This window comes from Mauremys reevesii, linkage group 1, assembly GCF_016161935.1.
Source record: "Mauremys reevesii isolate NIE-2019 linkage group 1, ASM1616193v1, whole genome shotgun sequence".
NCBI classification, from domain to species: Eukaryota; Metazoa; Chordata; order Testudines; family Geoemydidae; genus Mauremys; species Mauremys reevesii.
Genome location: NC_052623.1, coordinates 108770423 through 108793068, shown reverse-complemented (window position 1 = coordinate 108793068; position 22646 = coordinate 108770423). Strand labels below are relative to the sequence as shown.

At 42.2% G+C, this 22646-nt stretch overlaps 1 protein-coding gene across 1 annotated transcript in view; it reads left to right on the top strand.

Annotated features, from left to right (window-relative positions):
* The window catches only part of FAM155A (family with sequence similarity 155 member A), a 772046-nt gene that overhangs the window by 680361 nt on the left and 69039 nt on the right, over window positions 1–22646 (top strand). The window lies entirely within an intron of this gene.

Here is a 22646-nt window from a genome sequence, read left to right as displayed (position 1 = left end):
AGTCTGAATGTGGACACTGTTTTGGTATGAAAGTGGCTGAAATCAATGTGTGGTAATTAGTTAGCTTCTTACCAGAGCTTGTTGGAAAAAAAAATTCAGAACAGTTTTCCACTGGAAAATGGTCTTTCAATGAAACTGGATTTTTTTCATAAAATTGTATTGATTTCAACAAAATTTTAAAGAGGAATTATTTTTTTAAGATAATTTCAAAATGTATCATTTTGTCAATTTTGGAATAAAAAGTTTTGATTTGTTTTGTTTCAAATCACCTTTTCATTTCAAAATATATTGCATCTAAATATTTTAAATAAAATTTAAAAAGCAAAAGCAAAAATTCAAAACATTTTATTATCAGAATTAAATATTTTGATTGACCCCAAACTAAATCTTTTGGCGGAATTTCACTTCACACTAAATTTAGAAATTTTGGCTTTCCTCCCCAATTCAGGATGAAAAACTGTTGAAATCTTGAAGTTTTTTGTGCGATGAAAAATCCATTTCCTAACCAATTCTACTTGTTACCAACTTTAGTTAAATCAACATTATCTACTTTTATTCTAAAATAAGGATATCTATATGCAGACTTGCACCAAAATAATTGAATTAGTTTAGGAAACCAATTTAGTTCTAATGGTGTAAGCTGGTATATAGTCCTTTATCTTGGTGCATTGCTATTTGCCAGATCAAAATTTTATTTGGTGAAATCCCTGCTATGTTTCTACATCTAAGTACTATTTGCAAGGTTCAGCTTCTTTCTTCAGTAAGAATTTTTTTTAAAGTGCCTCTTTTTAATCAGGCTTTGGGAATCGTAAGTTCCAGCCTAGAGATCTCTCTCCTTAGTGTAGCTAACCTAAAAGATAACTGACCTGCTCTTACTTTAGCATCACCAGTATGTATCACTGAGGCTTTGGGAAAATACTTTCCGTGCTAGAGATTAAGTTAAATTATTCAGTCAGGCATACATGCACATATAAATGAAAGATGCTGAGATTACTGTGGTGTTTATGTACTGAGGTTGTTGTGGTACCCTGTTGACAACCGACACATCATTAAGTGCATCTGCTTGTGTCAGCTGTCTGTTTCTTTGGCTGCCTGCTGTTATGAGATGTACGTAATTTCTTTTGCCACTGAATATGTTTAGAGTTTTCTTAGACAACCAATTCAGTCATCCAGCAATTTTGTGAATTTATTTTTCCACAGAACACTTTCAGAGAATAAATGTATTAAGTGCCTATGTAAAGTGCTCTTATATTTGTTATAAGCTAAATTTATTTTGACAGGTTTCAGAGTAGCAGCCGTGTTAGTCTGTATCCGCAAAAAAAACAGGAGTACTTGTGGCACCTTAAAGACTAACAAATTTTCTTCTTCGCATCCGAAGAAGTGAGCTGTAGCTCACGAAAGCTCATGCTTAAATAAATTTGTTAGTCTTTAAGGTGCCACAAGTACTCCTGGTTTTTTTAAATTTATTTTGTAACTGTGAAGCATTTATTATCTTTATGAGGGATGTTATTCCCTGTATGTCAGGTTTTTCTTTGAGTGCTTTCATGTTACATTTTTGTGTCTGTTTTCTATGAGTAGTTCATCCATGAAATTTGAATCCACATACTGAGCATGTGTCTTTTCTTTTTTTTAAATCGTCTCAAAACAAAGAGCCTGGAGTACACAATTGTGCACATACATTTGCTCATGCCTGCTTGAACTACATAAACACCTGAAGTGAACATGCAAATAAGCTATGTAATGTGGCCAGTTAGTGTGCAAATACCCAATATGCTCATGCAAATTGATCATGCAAACATATAAATTAGGTATCCATTAATATATGGAGTCAACTGTGTCTAATTTTGAAAATCTGGTCCAACACACCATTTCCCCCCACATTAGGCTAAATTTGAATCACAACAGAACTATAAAGCACCCAAAAGGAGCTTGAGAGTAGGAAATGGAATTGCCAGGGAAGTGAGGAAATAATATAAATCAAGTAGGGAAACAGAAAAAGAAACAGAGAATTTATCTTTCTCATTCCAAAAATGAGACACCACTATGACTCAAATCCTGAGAACTGGCACACAAGCAGAGTAGAAGTCTGTTCCCTATTGCTCATCTTGAGGGACTGCGGAGGAGAAATCCTCCACCTTAGGCCACAGAGAGGCTGATGTGCCACCTTGCATCAAGTACTGCAGGCATCCCTTGAGGCTGCAGTAGCCCTCAACTCCCTGGATCCTGCTGCCCTGAGAGGCAAAACAGCCCTGTACATGTGCATGGTGGTATTTCTGGCTTTTCCCCTCCCCAGCCTTGCTCCCACCATGTACCCAACTACCTGTCCATGCAGAGGTACAGTGTTCCTGTGTGGGGCTGCTCTCCGCGCTGCATTGAGGTGAACAACACTTACAGGTCCCCCCTCCAAATCTGGCTTCGCCACCCACCCTGTGCTGCAGAACCACACAAATGTTTCTGCACGTGGAGCCCTCTGCACCATGAAGAAAGAGCAACATTTGCCCTAAAAATCGTAACTGTGTTGGTGCTAACTTTGCCGGTCTGAGTCTGACTCCATACAGCCATTACCGATGTCATGCTAATGAGAACCTGACAGTAGAACTGCAGACATAGATTCTGATAATACCTCTTCCAAATCTGCAGCTCCCTACAGTCAGCAGGTCCTGTGCTTTAGCACCGAGCAGGCAGTTCGTTTAGGTCTATTGGTTTCAATAGGAATTGCTCAGGGCAATTTCAAAGTTATATTCATCTGCCATCCCAAAGGAAAGAAACAAGAAAGAGTGGAAGGGAGTGATCCCACCTAGTAACCTACATATTTGCCTTAATTTTCCAGGTGCTTTAACATGCTACCAGATAATGAACATGCTGATATCAATGCACTCTTACACGGTGCTTCTAGGCTGCAATACATACAATCCTTCATTTGATTTTCACATTGTGATGATATTAGACGCAAATGAATCTAATCTAGATTAATTGGAAACTCATACAGTTTCACAGGCAAAGCTGTCAGACAGGTGGTGTAGATGAAGCCGTTAAAGGGTTTTCTTCCTCTAAAATGGAAAAAAAAACTGATAATTTTAGTAAGTTACATAACATGAAATAAGAAAAAATGAGCTGGTTTCATCTCAGTCTTGTTATATTTTAATTCACAGTTCAGATGAGCCCAGGCTGGCTCATTTATACCAATCAGCCACCTCCTACATCTAAACCAACCACAGGGTTTTGGAGAAAAAGGAGATTTACAAAGGTGCAGACAAAATGATCCACAGTTAAGATGCTTCCATTGTGCACCATCCACAATGTCCCTCTCCATGCTGTGTAGGTAGAAGATTATCACTGTGATTATTCTGAATGAAACAGCAAACAAGCCAGTGTGGACAGGTAATAGTCTTTTACCCATTTCTTGGGGATGTTTCATGAGTTTCTTTAATGATACAGAAAGGTGGTAGGGTTTGTGCATCAAGAAAAGAAAAGTTCACACAGAAAATGTTTGGTTGATAGCAATGGGAGATTATGGGACATTAGCCATAATGGAGATGGAGTTCATTTTGTTTAATATTATCTGTGTAATGAGGTGGAGAGGCCTCCCTTAGAGCCCAATGGGGAGGGCCAATTCCTTTCCCCCCTGGTGGGTGGAGCCAGCCCAGCCCCATTCACCACTTCGGAAGCAGAATGGAGGGACTGGAAGGATAAGAAGTGGGGCCCCCAGCTCAGTTGAGCCAGAGCCAGAGAAGGAGACAGACGTGTCTGGCCCTCTGCAAGACTCTGGACCAGACCCCGAACCATGCACTGCCCTGACTCCAGAGGAGACCGACCACAGGGAAAAGTTGCTAGGAATGCTGTCTGGGGACTGATTGTGGAGGGGTTCTGCCAGGACTGCTGGCTGCTGCGTACACCAAAAGAGACTGAGGACCCACAGACTATGGAGCTGCAACAGAAAAGGGCAGTAGGAAGTTACCCAGGAAATCAGATTTTAGTCCGGTGGTGTTGCCAGAAGATGTCATTATGTTTCAGGGGATCCCAGCTGACCCAGTGGCAAGATCATTTGCCACTGTTAGGACCCTGGATGACACCTGGTGGAGTAGGGTGGGCCCCTATCCCTTGCCACCCCTGAGGTGGTTGCCTGCTCACCTTATGCCAGATGGCCTGTGTTTAGTCATGACTGGCTCCAGCCTGAAGGCTGCCACTAAAGACTGCTCCTTGCTCTGCCCTTCACAGAAGACCAGAGCACTCGACTGTATTTGCTGTCTGCCCTAGCCAGCAGGCTTTGGGCTAAAATCTGCTCCCTGCTCAAGGGGTTAGACCACTAGACTGTTTGCTGTCTTCCCTAGCCAGGCGGCTTGGCTAAAGACAGCTTGTTGCTTGGGCCCGCTCAAAGAGCCAGGACTATAGACTGGTGATTGTAGCTAGGAGCTGCTAATTCCCCTGAGCACGGGTCCGCTGCTCTATCTCGGCGTTTACCTTTCTGCCACGCATCCGTCTCCGCTGGAGAACTGGCAAGGTTTGCAGGGCAGGATGGCGGAGCGGCTCTGGAAATGGACAGGACACCTCCGGTGCCTTTCCCTCCAAGGGAGGGCACTGGTGCTCAATCAACTGGTCCTGTCCATGCTCTGGTACCAGCTCAACACCCTGGTCCCGGCCCCGGTGTTCCTGGCCGACCTCCGGAAGGTGGTTCTGGAGTTCTTTTGGCCGGGACTGCACTGGGTCCTTGCAGGGGTGCTCCACCTGCCCCTGGAGGAGGGAAGGCAGGGCCTGAAGTGCCTGCGCACTCAGGTCCACGTCTTCCACCTCCAGGCCCTGCAGAGGCTCCTTTATGGTGCGGGTAGTCCGGCGTGGAGAGCCCTGGCGCACGCCTTCCTGTGCCGCTTCCGAGGGCTCCGATACGACTGGCAGCTCCTTTATCTCGATCCGAGGGGTCTTCTGCGAGACCTCTCCAGGCTGCCGGTCTTCTACCAGGACCTCCTCCAGACCTGGAAGCTGTTCTCTGCGACCAGGTCCGTGGCGGCCACCGAGGGGGCGGATCTCCTCGCGGAGCCCCTGCTACACAACCCCCAGCTCCGTGTGCAGGTGGCGGAGTCCCCCGCGGTGGGCCAGAAGTTGGTCCTGGCGGAAGCTACCAGGGTCGGAGACCTCCTGGACTACGACCGGGGAGACTGGCTGGATCCCCTGATGCTCGCTCGGCATATCGGGCGGCACTCCAGACCTTGTACTCCCCGGCGCATACTACAGGCCTATCTCGGGCCTACCTCGACCGGGTCCTGCATGAGGGCACGCCCCGCCCGCCCCCCACCCCGAGCCCTCCGGACCTTTTCATCGGGCCCCTGCCCCGTGGACCCGACCGGCCCCCCCGCCCCTTCTCCGCGAGCCAGCTGCATGATCTGCAGCCAGTCCGTTTCCAAACCGCGCCAAGGAAGCATCTCTACACGCTTGTGCTCCACACCCTTCACTTCCTCACCCTCGTGTCCCACCCCGACACCAAGTGGCTGGACCTCCTGCCACCTCTGGAGGGTGAGGAGCCCCGGTGGGCCAGCCTCTACTCCACCACTGGGGATATCAGTTGGTGGCTCCTCCATGGGGCCGTGAGCACGGGCGTGTACTTGGCGCGGTTTACCCCTGTCCCAGACACCTGCCCCTTCTGCGGTGTGAGGGAGACCCTGGCGCACGTTTACTTAGAGTGCGCCAGGTTGCAGCCCCTATACCAGCTCCTCACCAATATCCTGTTGCATTTCTGGCTGCACTTTTCCCCTCACCTCCTTCTCCACGCACACCCTATCCGTGACCCCACAAAGTCGCAGGACCTCCTGGTCAACCTCCTCCTCGCCCTGGCTAAAATGGCCATCTACGCGACCAGGGAGAGGCGGTTGGCCAATGGAGACTCCTGCGACTGTGGAGCTTGTTTCCGATCCTTAGTCCGTTCACGTCTCCGGGCGGAGTTCCTCTGGGCGGTGTCCGCTGGCTCCCTTGACGCCTTCGAGGAGCAGTGGGTGCTGTCCGGGGTTCTCTGCTCGGTGTCCCCATCAGGCTCCCTTCTTATGACCCTTTGACCGCACTCCTGTCCCTGTTCTTTTATTAGTTGTCCCCCGCAATTAGTGGGTTTCTGAGGTCCTGTAGATCCTCCCCTTAGACTGAGGGGGGATCCGTTAGCATGGGGCGGGCTTCAGCCTGCCCCGTTTCCCGGAAACCCAATAGATAATTGACTTCTGATTGCTGTAGGTAGTGAAGCAGAGTTGCCTCCCTCTGAGCCTGATGGGGAGGGACGACTGCTGATGCACTACAGTCTGTGTTTTATATGTGTGCTCAGAGCCCGTATTATGGGCATCTTAGCTACGCTGAAAAATAAATAAAAAATAACTGAAATGGAAGACAGAATAGTAAAAATGCAAAATTAGAGGTAGCTGAAAAATTAGGCTCTGAATGAAAAGTTTGAGAATATTTTAATATGGTATTTGGAATACCATTTCTATTGAAATTTGTTATTTTTAGCTTCCAATAGGATACATTTTTCTTTGAGAATCACTCTGAAAATTATGTACTAAGACTGCTCCAAAAATATTTTTTAAAGAAATCAAAAAATCCTAAATTCGGGCTTGTCTGAACATTTGAAACAGCAGTAGGTCAGAGCATATTACGGAACTTTTAGTGTGCAGTTGCAGAGTCCGCATGACAGGTTAGTGCATAGCAGGCTCATCAAACATTTTGATTCAGTTCCATGTGCCAAAATATTTCTATTCAGGTCAACACAAGCTAAAATTCAATATTTAGTTTTGTTTTTCCCAACAGAAAATTAATACATTTGGGCAAAATTGAAATTTTCCCAACTTAAAATACTGTAAAGGGGCCTAATTTTCAGAAAGCTGTACAAGAGATTTCCGGCATTCACTATGGGGTTTTGATGTAATGCCATTTATGTATGTGCAGAAAGGAACCACCATCACTTCTGTTTCAAATCATATTCCCGGTGATGTTCTATCCTGAAAACAATATGTGCTTCAGTGAAAGCAGAAAATAATTTGAGTATGTATTACAATGCCACTAAGACCTCTGTCAGACAAGATAGAGAATAACCAGGAAGCAGCCAAGCTTAATTTCATTTATATCTAATTTATTGATCATATTTCTGTTTAAATAATTTTAATATATCTAATCTGATACCATCTCTAGTCACAGAGAGAAAATATTCAAGCAAGGCTCCTGAAAGCTCCAAACGTTTACAGCCATTAGTGCCTATATCTTTCCATAATTACCTAATAGCAGTCACAAGAGAGAGCACTTCAGTATGAAACTCTAAGTGCCTCATTTAATTACGTATCAGGTGAAAAAAGAACTGCAAAAGACTATGCAGAATCAAGAAGCAATAAATGCTGAGTTTACTGAATTTTAATCTGCACTAGATTTTAAAATAATTGTGCAATAAATTGATCCAGGTAACTATTCCCTTTTCAAAAGAGACATCTGATAACATTCTGTCTCTCTAACCATAATTCAAGTTCTGTTCAACCATAATTCTTGCCTTTAGATGAAGGGGACTGTCAAAGGAAAACAAACTAGTGATGGAAAATCCCTCAAAACACTCTCTAAAGAGTGCCCAAAAGAGTATTCAAAACACAAGTGGCTGGTGAATATACAGTAGAACTTGGCCACCACTGTAAACTCTATGGGCTTCTCTACATGCAGAGCTGCACTGGTTTAAGTCAAAGTGTCATATTAAACCATTTTAAACAAACATTTTTTTGGTTTAAAACAGGTTTATTTCAGCTTTTTAAAAGTCCTTTAGCAATAAGTTTGAGAGAAATTGAAATGAGCCACTCTTAAGCCAAAGCGAGATTTCCACACAATGGAGCTGTTCAAAAAGGAGGAGGTAGGCTGGTGTCATTAATCTCTTATTGCTGGAAGCTTGGGTTCAAATCCTGATCTGTAGTGAAAGTAAAACTTAAATCTTCATTCCTGAACCCTTGGAACTAAAAATGGAGCAGCAGTTATGTGTAAGCGATTGTAACAAATTGCACCAAGCCAGTGCCAGTTACCAAGTTAAGTTCCCTTAGCTGATGTTCTAAAGTAGTAGTCCTAAAGAGCTAGATAAGTTCATGGAAGATAGGTCCACCGATTGTTATTATCCAAGATGGTCAGGGATGAAATCCCATGCTCCGAGTATCTCTAGCCTTTGATTGCCAGAAGCTGGGAATGGATGACCAGGGATGGATCACTCCACGATTGCCTGTTCTCTTCACTCCCCTCAAAGCACTTGGCATTGGCCACTTTCAGAAGACAGGACTGGGTTAGATGGACCATTGGTCTGACCCACTATGGCCATTCTAATGTATTTTGCAGTTCTGTGTAACAGAAATAATTTGGTCTGCACTGTACTTCCTAATGTAAGTCCAACATCTATTAATCATCACCTCATTTACATTGTTACTGAAACTGCATGAAGTTCACTAAGGGTGAAACTCATCCATGAGCAGATGGCCCACTCTCTAAGCCTTGCAATGGAGCGCCGAAGGAAAGACAGGTTTATCTGAATTGCCAGTGCTGGAAAAATTAGGTTATTGTAATATTATGCACTGGGGTTGAATTAAAATTTAATTGCACCTATTCACATTCATACCAATGTAATTGCTTGTGATGGGTAAATGTGTGATCCTAATCATGACAGGCATAGCTGAATCTTTGTTTAGATTATTTAATTGCCTATGTTCCTGTGTATGGTCTGTACAGCCCTAACTGTGAAGGGTGCGGTCACATTAACTGTGTGAGTACAAGGTCACTGACCTGATGTTTGAGAAACGCTGCTACACCCCATGTTGCTTTATTAAGCACTGGACAGCAATGTGTCGTATCTACCAAGTGTGTTTATTGACCTTACTTATCTCCAAGTGTGACATAAGCGTTGTGTTCAGTCCTAGTTGGTGCTCTGGCTGGATCCCTCTAATAGCCTCTGTGTCTTGGCTCTGGCCATGTGCTGGGGAACATTTCAACAGGTCTGTCCATCTGGAGTGTTAATTAACCTTTGTTTTATGTGCTGCTACCTCAACTGCTCATTATCATTAGCCCACGGAAGGAATAAAAATATGCTAGCAGTGAAGAGATGAAGGAGACTGCCAAAACACACATTTAGGGCCCGTGCAGCCATGAGAGGACATTCTCAACATGAATGAGGCCAGCATAGCTTTATCACCACAACTTCACTTCTGCTGGTATCAGACCACAGTGAACTGCTGCAAAGAAATAGCAACAAACTGACTATGAAAAGCATTTCTACTACCACTTGAAATTAAATTTTGTTTCATTGCAAAACTAATTTTGGCAAAGGACTTAAAATTCATTGACATGTTCATAAAAAGAAAATATGAAAAGAGCAAACCTGGTGAAGCAAAATTCAATTTATAATTTATCAAAATGTTTGCCAATAATGTTCCCTACATTTTCCCCAGATCTAGTCTGAAATTAGATGCATCAAGTTGGAGAATGATGTCTCAATGATGTACCACAGGGGAGTTGGTATTAGGTTTGATCTTATGTAACATCTTACTTAATTACCGGAAAGTGAAAATAACTAGTACATTAGTGGCAGTCACAGATAATTCTAAATTAGGAAGTTTTACAAAATCTGTGAGGATGCAATATAACAGAAAGGGATCTAGAGAAGTTAAAAATCAGGCAGGAATATGAGATTCATCTGAGAAAAATGTAAATTAGTACATCTGGATGGAAAGTTATTCAAAACTAGAGTTGTTTGAAACCTTTTTTCATCAAAATATTCTGTTATATTGACACTGAAATTTTTTGCGAAACATATAGATTTTGACAAAGGTTTTAATGAGATGGTTTGTCAGGGCCAGGGTGGATTGCAGAAAGACAGACCTCTTCAGTTAAAAATATATGTATCGACAATTCGGTTTCACAAAAACCATCAAGCTTTTTTTGTTTTCGTTCCAATGCAGAATAAAAAAACAAATTTCAAAACCTCTAAACTTGTCATAAAATGGAATTGTTGTCTTCTGGCCAGCTTTACTCAAACACATAAATTAAATGGGAGGGATAAATAGGAAAATAGTGTAGTGCCCATAAAAATATTAGGTGAAAGGGAGCAGCAAATAACATACAAGTCTGCAATGTGATATGAAAGTATCACCTCTCGAACACCCCATTGTTGCTATGGATGGCTCTGCAGTTCCTTGCCTTGGTTTCCCTTTTTGGATGCCTCAGACACTCTCAAGAGATGTTCATAAGTCCACAAACAACAGCCCTTCCTGGGGTCTGGTTTATTAACATGAAGTCCAAAATAAACACACTTCCACTCTAACCTTAAGCTGGGCACAGTCCTTCCTCCTTCAGGTGCCAACTCTGCCTGCTGTCTAAGCAGCTGAAGATACGTTGCAAGCCCTGGATTACTTCTCCGCAAAAGTAAAACAAAACTTCCAGCCAGGCTTTCCTTCTTCAGGGGTCATTGCAGGAGAGAGACTTTCTTCCTGCAGCTTCACTCTACATTCCTCACACTTCCTTGGCTGTCCACTGGCCTCTGTTTTTCTAGCCTGTCACAGGGTCGGAGCAGACTATCCCACTTTTGTGCCTGCACCCTGTGTTTAGGCTGGTATAATAAAGAGCCTTCCATGCCTTCTTTTGCTGGATCATCCAAGTGTCTTTATTGATAGTGCTTTTGCAGTTCCCAGATCCCCCAACAGTTAGTGCCCCACAGACCCTCCCCAGGGTCTCCCGGCCCTTGAGGCTTCCTTGTTGATAAGGGGACAGAGATACTGCCCTCCTCTCTCCTTCCAGGCTAGCCTTCCCACTGAGGTTTGCCCAGGGCTTTTATAGCCCTCTCCTGCCCCAGCCCAGCTGTCACTATTTAGCTCAGCATGTTCCTCTGAGCCAGCTCTTGTTAGGGCTTGCAGCTGGGCTCCCTGCTGAGTACCTGCATCTCTACACCTGGCCTCCTGGCCAGAGAGCAGGCTGCAGCCTGCATTTTGGAAAGTCTTTAAAGGGTGTTTTACCCCTGCCCTGCCACATACCCCTATCGCCTCAGCAGGGGTGACTCCAGGCACCAGCGCAGCAAGCGCGTGCCTGGGGTGGCAAGCTGTGTCTCTGCCTCTGGGTCCCCCTTCTGCTCCCCCTCCTCATCCAAGATTTCCTCCTCCTGGGTCAGTCCAGTCTCAACTGGCACGCAGGCCAGCAAAGTATCCACAGTGGCCTTCGCAGTGGAGGTGGGGTCACCACCGAGAATCATGTCCAGCTCTTTGTAGAACCGGCAGCTTGTGGGCGCAGCACCAGAGTGGTGGTTTGCCTCCCTCGCCTTGTGGTAGGCATTCTGCAGCTCCTGCGCTTTGACCCTGCACTGCGTGTGTCCTGGGCATGGCCTCTCTCTGTCATGCATTGTGAAATCTGTGTGTAGATATCATAAGTCCTGCTGCTGGAGCGCAGCTGGGGTTGGACAGCCTCCTCTTCCCAAATGCTGCTGAGGTCCAGCAGCTCGGCATTGCTCCAAGTGGGGGATCGCCTGGTGCGTGAAGCAGGCATCGTCACCTGGAAAGATGCGCTGAGACCACTACACACGTCACCGAGAAAACAGGAATGGGACTTTCAAAATTTCCAAGTAATTTAAGGGGTGGGGCTCGTGGTTGGTCACCTGAGGGCAAGGCAGTAGAGTTCAAACTGATGACCAGAGAGGCGAGAACAAGCATTGTGGGACACTTCCTGGAGGCCAATCGCAGTGCTGTAATTGACCAAGGTGTCTACACAGTGCTGTAGCCCCGGCGCAGAAAGCTGCACGCCTCTTGTTGAGGTATTTTTTATAGCGCTGCAACTGCACAGTTTCTGTGCACTAAATGGTTTGGCAGTGTGTACACCTCGGGAGTTACACCGCAGAAAGCTGCTTTACTGTGTAGAAACTCGCCAGAGTAGACAAGGCCTGTGTGTATGAGCAATTAACCCAAACCACTCTGAAATCCCTATGAAAGGCAGGAGCAGTCCTGTTTAACTGCTATCCCAACTCTCCTACTGGGGCCCACAGTTGGATGGTAGGAAATGTTACTGATTGATTTAAGAGTCAGCAATAAAATCTGGACTGAAATCCTAGCTCTACTGAAATCAATAGCAAAGCTTCAATTAATTTCAATGGAGCCAGGATTTCTCCGCTGACCTTTGTCCTCTACTAGGAAGAGATTATTTATTGTGACAACAGGGGAGTTACCATACTATACTCAAGCCACAAATCTGATTGAACTAGGTAAAATGAGGACTCCAGGTGATATAAGAATAGCTTTGCCCAAAGGGCCAGGATAAAATCAAGTGAGAATATAAATGGTAAGTGTTGGTTTCTGTGCCAATGGACCCCTCACCCCACACTTGATTTTGGTAGCTATAAAGAGAAGAGGTCAAGCTTAGAGGTAGCAGCTTGAAGCATTCTTAGCACATGAAGGACCTTCATAGATGAAACTTGGTTGTGACAGCCAGACACAACGTTGTGTTTTGAACCTTCCAGATTGTCCCATGGAAGAACCTGTTTCAGTCCACATCCACTTGACCTCATATTCAAAAGAAAAAAAAATTAGAAAAGTCCTCATATCAACACCTATTCATTTGTTTCCAGGAAATTGCAACCCAGATTCACCAACTTCCCTCTGTTTGGGAGACAAACTACTTTATCAGGTTCAAAGACAGCAATTGATCCGAACATCTCAGTAATGGAGTGATTCGCCTATTGCACAATATCCTTCTTTATAGATATCTGGAACTGATTCAGATCCACTAATCCCCAGGGTCAGACCAACAAAACAGCATAACAGGAGCAAAGGTGAACACCCCTTCCATACAGAAAACTTCCAGCTGACAATGGTTAGGCAGGTCGTGAGCTGTGATTACTGCTGCTGATTGGCTAAGATCTGTGCCAAAACATCGTATCATTTTTTTTACACAGTTTGCCTCATCCACTTCAGATGTTTTGTTTTTTTGAACTGCAAGCTCTTTAGGACCACAATGGGGCACTGAGTGCTTAAGTCCTTCGGGTGCCTGTTTGCTGAAGTTTCTCAAAGCTCGCACAGACATACAGAAATGGATACATCACCTTACACAGGCTTCTACCATAATATCAATGATTAATAATAACCATAACGTCAAACAAAAGATGTGTGCTACCAGTATACTTGAATTGCAGGACAAATACACCCACAGTACTGAGTATTTGTGGACCTGTATTAAATGAACATAGTAGAACTGGAAAATATTGGTTACTGTACCCAGATTAATAGAAATGCAAAATAAATAGTGCATGAAAAGTAAATTAATCTGCACCAGATTATCCCAAAATTTTGTGTGGCTTTATGGGGGTAGGGTGCAAGGTCTCTGCACCTATTTTGTATCCACTCAAGAGCTAGGGATGAGTACAGGAAAGTGCAGGGATAGCTCCTTCAATGTACCCTTAAAATCACCCGAAAATAGGTGAAGTTGGATGGTGGCAGGGTGCAGTCATAGCACCAAAACGTGTTTAGGTACCTTGTGGGAAACAGGTTGTGCACACTCAGTCCTGGTATTGTGCTTCTCTATGCAACCTCTGGAGCTGGGTAGGCTTTGTCACTTCCTTCTACTCAGAACAGTGCCTAAATGTACTATCTAGCCCTTCGCATATGTAAATGACAATGTGGAAAGCTGAAGCCAATGTCCTATTTTCATGACCATTGTTTGATTTGTAAAGAAAGTCCCTACTGTGGTCTACAATAAATTCTTCATTTCTCTGAGTAGATTATAATGGTAGAGAAAAACATAACACAGGTGATAGTTGTAGCAGAATGTCATGAACAGAACAGCAGCATGAGCAATATGTTCACAGCTGCATACAAAGAATAGTAAAATGAGCAGTATTTTACTCTGTTTCATAGGGACAAAATAGTTTGTTATACGGTTACCTTATCCTCCCACATCCAAGAAATTAAGCTGACATATAACATATGCCCTGTTTTAATAAATTTAATTTGCAATCAATCTGGCCACTGGGAAATCTTTCCTGAAAATCTTTCATAGGTGAAGTATAAATAGATTGATGGAGTGACAGAAAGTTTGAGTCAGGAAGGAAATGAAGTTTACTGATGAGAATCCTTTCCTCTCTCCTCCTAGAGTATCTGAAGGTTGCTGAATCATATAGAATAGAGGTAGACAAACACAATAAAAGACTCAGAAAATTGCAGCCAGCACAGCCATTATCTTCTTCTTTTACCCAGAGTTTTTCAGAGTTACAGCTCTCACCTGAGAGGTCAAGAAACTAACTAACTCCATATTAAATGTTTTTTTTCTTTGAATTCATATCAGCCATTGAGAGAGAAAGGAAATACCACTAGAATGATCCGAGGAATGGAAAGCCTGTCGTATGAAAGGAGACTTGAGGAGCTCGGTTTGTTTTCCTTAACCAAAAGAAGGATAAGAGGAGATATGATTGCACTCTTTAAATATATCAGAGGGATAAATACCAGGGAAGGAGAGGAATTATTTCAGCTCAGTGCTAATGTGGACACGAGGACAAACGGATATAAATTGTCAGTCAGGAAATTTAGGCTTGAAATTAGACGAAGGTTTCTAACCATCAGAGGAGTGCAATTCTGGAACAGCCTACCAAAGGAAACAGTGGGGGCGAAGGACCTCCATGACTTTAAGATTAAGCTAGATAAGTTTATGGAGGGGATGGTATGATAGGATAACTGGCTTAGTCAATAGGTCAATAAAGTGCCACACTGGTAATTAGTACAATGGGTCAATGATAGGATATTGTTAGCCTTTTTCCAGAGGGTCTGGCTGGAGAGTCTTGCCCGCATGCTCGGGGTTCAGCTGACCGCCATATTTGGGGTGGGGAAGGAATTTTCCTCCAGGGTAGATTGGCAGTGGCTCTGGAGGTTTTTCGCCTTCCTCCGAAGCATGGGGCAGGGGTCGCTTGCTTAAGGAGTGGGTGGATCGGCTTATGTAGCCTGCATCTTGCAGGAGGTCAGACTAGATGATCATAATGGTCCCTTCTGATCTTGAATTCTATGATTCTATGATTCTATGATATGTCTGCATAGTTTACTTAAGGTTTTAGCTTATTGTAAATTATACATATTTTACGTGGAAGTAATTCTATCAAATCAAACTATTTGGCATAGTTAAAGTGAAGTGTTCCAGGTGCATGGCAAAACATGAGTGATATGTTTCCCTGATATATTATTATTAGACATAGCCAGCAATTTGTATAGTTCCTACAAGATATTAGATACATGGCCTGATCAAAAGGCTGTGGTAAGCAATCTATCCATTCACTTCACTGGGCTTTGGATATGGCCTTATTAGCCCTCTGGGACCTTCTTAAGACTGGTGGTTCATTACCCATATTTTCTATTTCCCTGTCCAGAAATACAAGGTCCTAACCATTTGGTGATTAACGGGAAAAACTGTTACTATCTTAGGTTATAACAGCATACCAGTGAAACTGTGCCTTTGTGGGTCATAACTGAGAATACCAAATTCAGGACAAACTGCTAATAAATAGGGCACACACCCTCCAAACTGATGGTTATTCCTCCATAAGATATACCAAACCAGCAACAAAAGTAAACGTCTGTCCCACCACACGGCTAACAAGAAGTCAGGAAAGCAATTTCCTTAGGTATTCCAGTCCTTATATCACCACCAAAACCACTAGACTTAAAGATGAGTGGTTCTTTAAAACCAATTTAATCAGATAAAAGTTTCTTCTGATCCCCCAAAGGACCAGCCACACATCAAGGGCAATATATAACTCAGATCTTACCCCAAAATAACCCTGTTGCCAATCCTTTAGTATCTAAAATCTAAAGGTTTATTGATAAAAAGAAAGAAAGGTGAGGGTTAAAATTGTTTAAAGGAATCAAATACATACAATAATTGCAAAGTTCTTGTATCAAGCTTGTAGCAGTGATGAAATAAACTGCTGGCTTAAATCAAGTCTCTGGTTGCTTCCAAATCATTGGAAGGTCCTCAGTCCCTTGGTTAGACTGCTCCCATTAGTATAAATTCATAGTCCAGAGGCTTGAGCAGGAAAGAGGCAACATGGTGATATTTCTGGCACCTTTTATAGCCTCTGCCATGTGGAGGGGAATCCATTGTTTCAAAGAAAGCCCTCAGCACAGCTAGTGGAAAATTACAAGTAAAAGATGGAGTTTGGAGTCACATGGGCAAGTCACATGTCCATGCAGGACTTCGCTTAGTCATAGCAGGAAAGTCCATTAAGAGTAGATAGGTGTCTTCTATTGTAAGTTGTGTCCTTTAATGGGCCATTCTACTTGAATAATTCCTTCACAATGTGCTGGCTAAACATCTTGTTGGTGCTACCCAGAAACAAACACCTTAGAATACAGGCACATAGTTAATATTCCTAACTTAAGCTACAAAATTGATACACACATACAAATAGCATAATGATATTCAGCAAATCATAACCTTTCCATAGACATCTTACATGCCACATTTTGTACCAGATTTGTTGCAATTATATAACAGTGGTAGCAACAGTGATATACATGGTCATAGTTTAATCAGATAACATCACAACCGGTATTCCAATAATACCATTACAAGAATTTTTTAATCTAATCCCTTGGTAGTACTTGGATGGCTACTTCCATCTCACCGTGATTTTTGTCATCTAGGTAGACCTTTCTTTGCTGCTGCTGTTTGGTTGTTCTCTTCTTTTTCTTAGCTGTCTTTGCCAGCTTGCTTGTAGAGATGGATGGGATGAACTGAGGAGTGCTTGAACTGGGAAAATTATGGGTGGCCATTTCAGAATATGAATACTCATCTCCTTGCTGTTTTCATGAAATTATGGAAAAATCATCTCTTTGTCAAGCTTGTTTAGATTTGAAGTTTGCTGCTGTCATCCTTTCACTGGCTCTATGCCTCTGGGTTTAGTTTGGTGACACATTCAGCTCCTAAATATGTAGCTTACCAAATAAATATACCGCATACTTCTAATTGTCTTTGTTTTCTCACGTGAGGAAAGCCACATATAACTTGTAAAGTTAATTTTAACTCTTTCTTTTAAGTCAGTCCATTTTCTAAGGTATTTTTTAAATTTCATCTGGGTTAACGGGATTTGAAACTTGTATTTTAAAAAGTCAAAACTTTTGTGTTCCTTGTGTAAATGTGTTTTTAGATCTTAAAATGGTTCTTTTCTTTTTTAATTAAATAGTTTTTTTAAAGAGTCTTTATCTTAAATAGTTATTAAAGAAGTTTACATTTTTGGAGAGATAAATCTTGTCTTCCTGAGTTGGGTGAGAAAGTTGCTTATGTAGTGTTAAATGGTTACTTACTTTTCCATTAATATGAGTATTCTGTGCATAAATGACTTCTTATATTAGTAATTAGTTTAGCAAGGTCATTAGATTTCATGTTTATGCATAAAGCATTTTACCATGTATATAGCAATAATATTGGGAAATTAGATTAGAAGTTTTGCATTTAGCTCACATATTTACAAGTATACAGATAGATGTTCATATGTTTACAAATTAATTCTGTGAAAGCTGACTTCCATTATTGAATTCTGTGCAAGATAATTTCTCCTTGAATTGCTGCTGACTCCAAATTCTCATATCGATGTTAAATGCAATATGACCCAAATCCAAGTGTTGGAGATTGTATGTAGTGGGAAAAATAATACAGTTTTCATTACTGGAGGTTGTAATAGTAATGAGGGCTCTAGGAAATTTTTTGTCTAGGAAAGATTGCAGTAATTATACCATCTTTCTAAAAGAGGAAATCATATATCTGATTACTTTCAGGGGCAGCTTTTTTCCTTCTTGATTCAGAGAACAAGCTTTGAAATCTGAGCCTGATAGTTCCATATAATTTTGTCTAAGTAAACCTTAGTGTTAATCACCAGATCTGAATTTACTTATCTTCCATGTTTACAGAAACAACTATACACTGATGATCCCTTTCCGTGCCTCCTTCTGGGAACTATTCCCTGTGATGTTCAATATAATATACTGCCTTACTGATATAAACTGTGCTTTTATATTTATGTGAGGAAAGTAATCCCAGCATTTATTACAGGTAAACTAGGTGGAAATAGTTTCTAGGAACAGTTAACCTGGTGTTATCTGGACCGATGATCTGCTAGATCACTCCAATCCTCAATGCTGGGAGCCAGCCTTACCCTGCTCTGCTCTGAGAACCCCCACTCCTGGGTTGTTCATGCACAGCCTCTGTCACGTAAGCTGCTCCCAGCTACATGAGTGAGCACTTTTGGCCAGCCGCTGCTTGGATTGTGCAACCAAATAATATTAGCTAATATCTCCAGTCCCAGACACAACCCTAGGAACCTCTATCTTGCAGTGTCCAGTTATGCCCATTGGATGCTGCAAGCTTACATGAGTTTGTCAGTTTAACAAAGAAATTGATATATACCAGGCGTGTTATCCCAAGGGGAGTCTCTAACACGCTTCAAACCAAATGCACTGCTTCAGGTAGAATCAACAAACAAATGTATTAACTACAAAAGATAGATTTTAAGTGATTATAAGTCAAAGCACAACAAGTCAGATTTGGTCAAATGAAATAAAAGCAAAATGCATTCTAAGCTGATCTTGACACTTTCAGTGCCCTTACAAATTTAGATGCTTCTCACCACAGGCTGGCTGGTTGTTCTTCAGCCAGGCTCTCCCCTTTGATCAACACTTCAGTCTCTTGTTGGTGATGCCTGTAGATCAGGGGTCGGCAACCTTTCAGCAGTGGTGGGCCGAGTCTTCATTTATTCACTCTAATTTAAGGTTTTGCGTGCCAGTAATACATTTTAACATTTTTAAAAGGTCTCTTTCTATTTCTACAATATATAACTAAACTATTGTTGTATGTAAAATAAATAAGGCTTTAAAAATGTTTAAGAAGCTTCATTTAAAATTAAATTAAAATGCAGAGCACCCCGGACTGGTGGCCAGTACCCGGGCAGTGTGAGTGCCACTGAAAATCAGCTCGCGTGCCGACTTCAGCATCCGTGCCATAGGTTGCCTACACCTGCTATAGATGGAGGTGGAAGAGAGAGAACATGGCAAACATCTCTCCCTTTTATCATGTCCTTTCTTCCCTCTTGGCTTTGCCCCCCCCTTCAGAGTCAGATGAGCATTACCTCATTGTAGTCCCAAACTGACCAAAGGAAGGGGGGGTGACTCACTCAAGAGTCCAACAGATCCTTTGTTGCTGCCTAGGCCAGTGTCCTTTGCTCCTGTGAGGCTGGGTTGGGTTTGTCCCATACATGCCCTGATAAGGTGTGAACTGCCCCTCTGCTTTTGGAGAGTTTTGCCTGGGCCTCTGCTCCTGGAGAGTTTTTGCCTGGGCTTGTTTTAAACCATGAGGACACATTTTCAGCTTCATAACTATGTACATGAAATTACAACTTATAACATTACTATAACAACAATGCTCAGTGCATCATGAGCCTTCTGAAGACACCCAACATGACAAACTTTGCATTGTATACCACACAATCATATTATAAGGATGAACATGGAGGTGAGGGTGCTCCCCCGAGGTACAGAACATCACAATACTGCCTTACTGATATAAACTATGCTTTTATATTTATGTGTGGAAAGTAATTCCAGCATTTGTTACAGCTAAACTATGTGGAAATAGTTTCTAGCAACAGTTAACCTTCATGCCACTATACCTACACAGTATGTGATCTGTCTTATTATATATAAAAATATACATTTTTGGGGAAAACTCATTGCTTTCTCTCTGCTCCGCACTTAGCCTCAGCTCACCCCATGTATCAATATGAGTACAAAAGCTGTGTTCTTTTTATTAATTACTATTATTAAAATTCATTAATTATTATTAAAGCAGGGTTAGAATTTGTTTACAATCTTTTCCATGCCCAAGACTACAAATGATGAGGATATTTTATCATAATGGCTTTTTTGGCATGATTTCGATCAGCCTGGCCATACATTACAAACACTCTTTTTCATTAATTAACCCCAGTGCTCTCTTCACAAAACTGATCATGTTCTGCTGTTGAATCATCATTTAAGATTTTTCTTAGTTTAGTTTGGGCATATTTTTTTTAAAAAAAACAAATATTTTGGTGTTCTTATTGTTCTCTTTAGTCCTTGTTAATATTTCAAAGAATACTGTCAAGTTGTCTAGGCCCTAAAATTTAACTTCTATAAAGGATTTTTTAGAGGTTTTTAAGGTAAGGCTTGACAAAGCCCTGGCTGGGATGATTTAGTTCAGTGGTTCTCAAACTAGGGCCACCGCTTGTTCAGGGAAAGCTCCTGGCAGGCCGGGCTGGTTTGTTTACCTGCCGCGTCTGCAGGTTCAGCCGATCACGGCTCCCACTGGCCATGGTTCACCGTTCCAGGCCAATGGGAGCTGTGGGAAGTGATGCGGGCCGAGGCATGTGCTGGCTGCCCTTCCTGAAGCCCCCTTTGGCCTGGAGCGGCAAACCACGGCCAGTGGGAGCCCCGATCGGCTGAACTTGCGGACACGACAGGTAAACAAACCAGCCCGGCATGCCAGGAGCTTTCCCTGAACAAGCGGTGGCCCTAGTTTGAGAACCACTGATTTAGTTGGTGTTGGTCCTCCTTTGAGCAGGTGAATTGGACTAGATGACTTCCTCAGGTCCCTTCCAACCCTGATATTCTATGATTCTATGATGGAAATTCCTATGGAGCACCTTTGAAAGATGCATATGTTTTCAGTTTCCTACAGCCTGAGCTTACCAAATGTAGTCTAGCTGACTGTGGTAAGGTCTTCTGGGCCACCCAGTGGTGAAAACAATCCAGGAAACGCCAGCTGAAGCTGCCACATTATTTAGGGCAAAAACTGCATGTATTAGAAACACATATGGTTACTGCATAATTTGGTACATATTGCCTTTCTCCTCTTCTCTTTTATAGGCTTCTCAGCTGAATTGTAGGAAGCAAATATTTTGTGTCAGGGTCGGATGGGGGAGAGGAGGTGTTGGAGATGAAGCAAAATTGGAGTTCCCTTTATACTGTTCTGGCAGTTTAAAAAAATCTATAAATTAGACTCTGGCCCACAGTATTTTAAAACAATGTTAGGGATTAGGATGTAACAGAATGGGAATCAGGCCCTCAACTTCTGATGACACAGTTCTAATATATAATGGTTTATTCAATATCTTTTGCCACTGGTATCCTCCTCATGTCCTCTAAAAATACAAAGCAAAACAAAGGATCAGATTCTCTCTTGCACCAAAACTGGATGCAGAAGAGAATATACCCAAAAGAGAGGCACATGCAGGTCCCTGTTTCTTATGCTTCTCTGGCCTCTGCCCAAATGTAAATTCAAGCAACCTATGGACTGCTTAGATTAAGACCCTTAAGGGACTATATGACAATTAAGAATTGCTATAGAGGGGCTTTGTTGTACTCTCTCTCTGCTCCTCACTTACTCTCAACATACCCCATGAATCAAGATCAGTACAAAAATTGTGTTCTTTTTGTTAATTACTATTATTAAAAGTTTGTTAATTGTCATTAAAGCAGAGTTGGGACTTGTTTACAATCTTTTCCATATGCCCAGGACTACAAATAATATTGATTTTTTTTTTCAAAATGGCTGCTTTAATATGCCAAATGCAATTGGAATCTGTATTTTGAGATACATTTCACTTTACTCACATGGAGAAGTGTTTATTACCATATAAATTATCAGATGACAATTATAGGGATCTGTTGGACAGTGAAATAATTTTTCCAAGAGAAGTGGTAGAAGCACCCTTTTAAATTTAAGGTATAAAACTAGATATTTTTGTTTGTAGTGCATAATCTTGCAGTCACATAAATAACACAGCCTGCATTGATATGACATCTAGATGCCTTCCATTTGTGACTCCTATCTGTGATTCTTCCCCAGTTGTGCTGTTACATTTCATGATTCACCTTAGCCCAGGCCAATAGAATCATTAAGTGTATGGGATCACTCATACTCAGGGTTAGATTTTATCTGTAGGTGGGCGGCATTGAAGCTGCATCACCCTAGGAGTAGCCCCAGGAGACATCTCTTAGGCACAGTTCTCTCTATACTCCCCCACATACACTGCGCTGTGATGGCAATTTTCTGCTGGCATACACCAACATTAAATTATGACACTTCCTGTGCCATCTTAGCTGCGTGTTGGGAAGCTGGAGCCAACACTCCACTCTTGCTCCATCCATCTGCTCCAGGGAGGAAAAAGCAGTTAATGGTTTATTCAGTATCTTGCCTCTAGTATCCCACTGGGAAAGAATATACTCCAAGTTTCAGTCCAGTCCTGTTTGTATGATCCATGTCTTGAGCATATTGTGCTTGTCTGAGAATTAAAACACAAAATGAATAATGACAGGAATGTGTTTAAAAATCATGTTCCCTCCCAATTCCACTAAATAATTACTTCACTAAAAATCTGTGGAAAATAGTGTACTTGGTATACATGGAAGATTATTGATTTTCTTAGAAGTTGTCAAAAAAAGGAACTACCCAGTGTAAATATGTCAGAATTGATAAAGACAGACATTTTCTCTTCCCCCTCCTCACAGAAAGAATATAAAAGCCAGCTCATAATAAATAAAGTATGTCAGACCAACATTCCTGTCACATCTGCTTGCTGAAAGTTATTACTGCATGAACTGACATTAAAGAATATA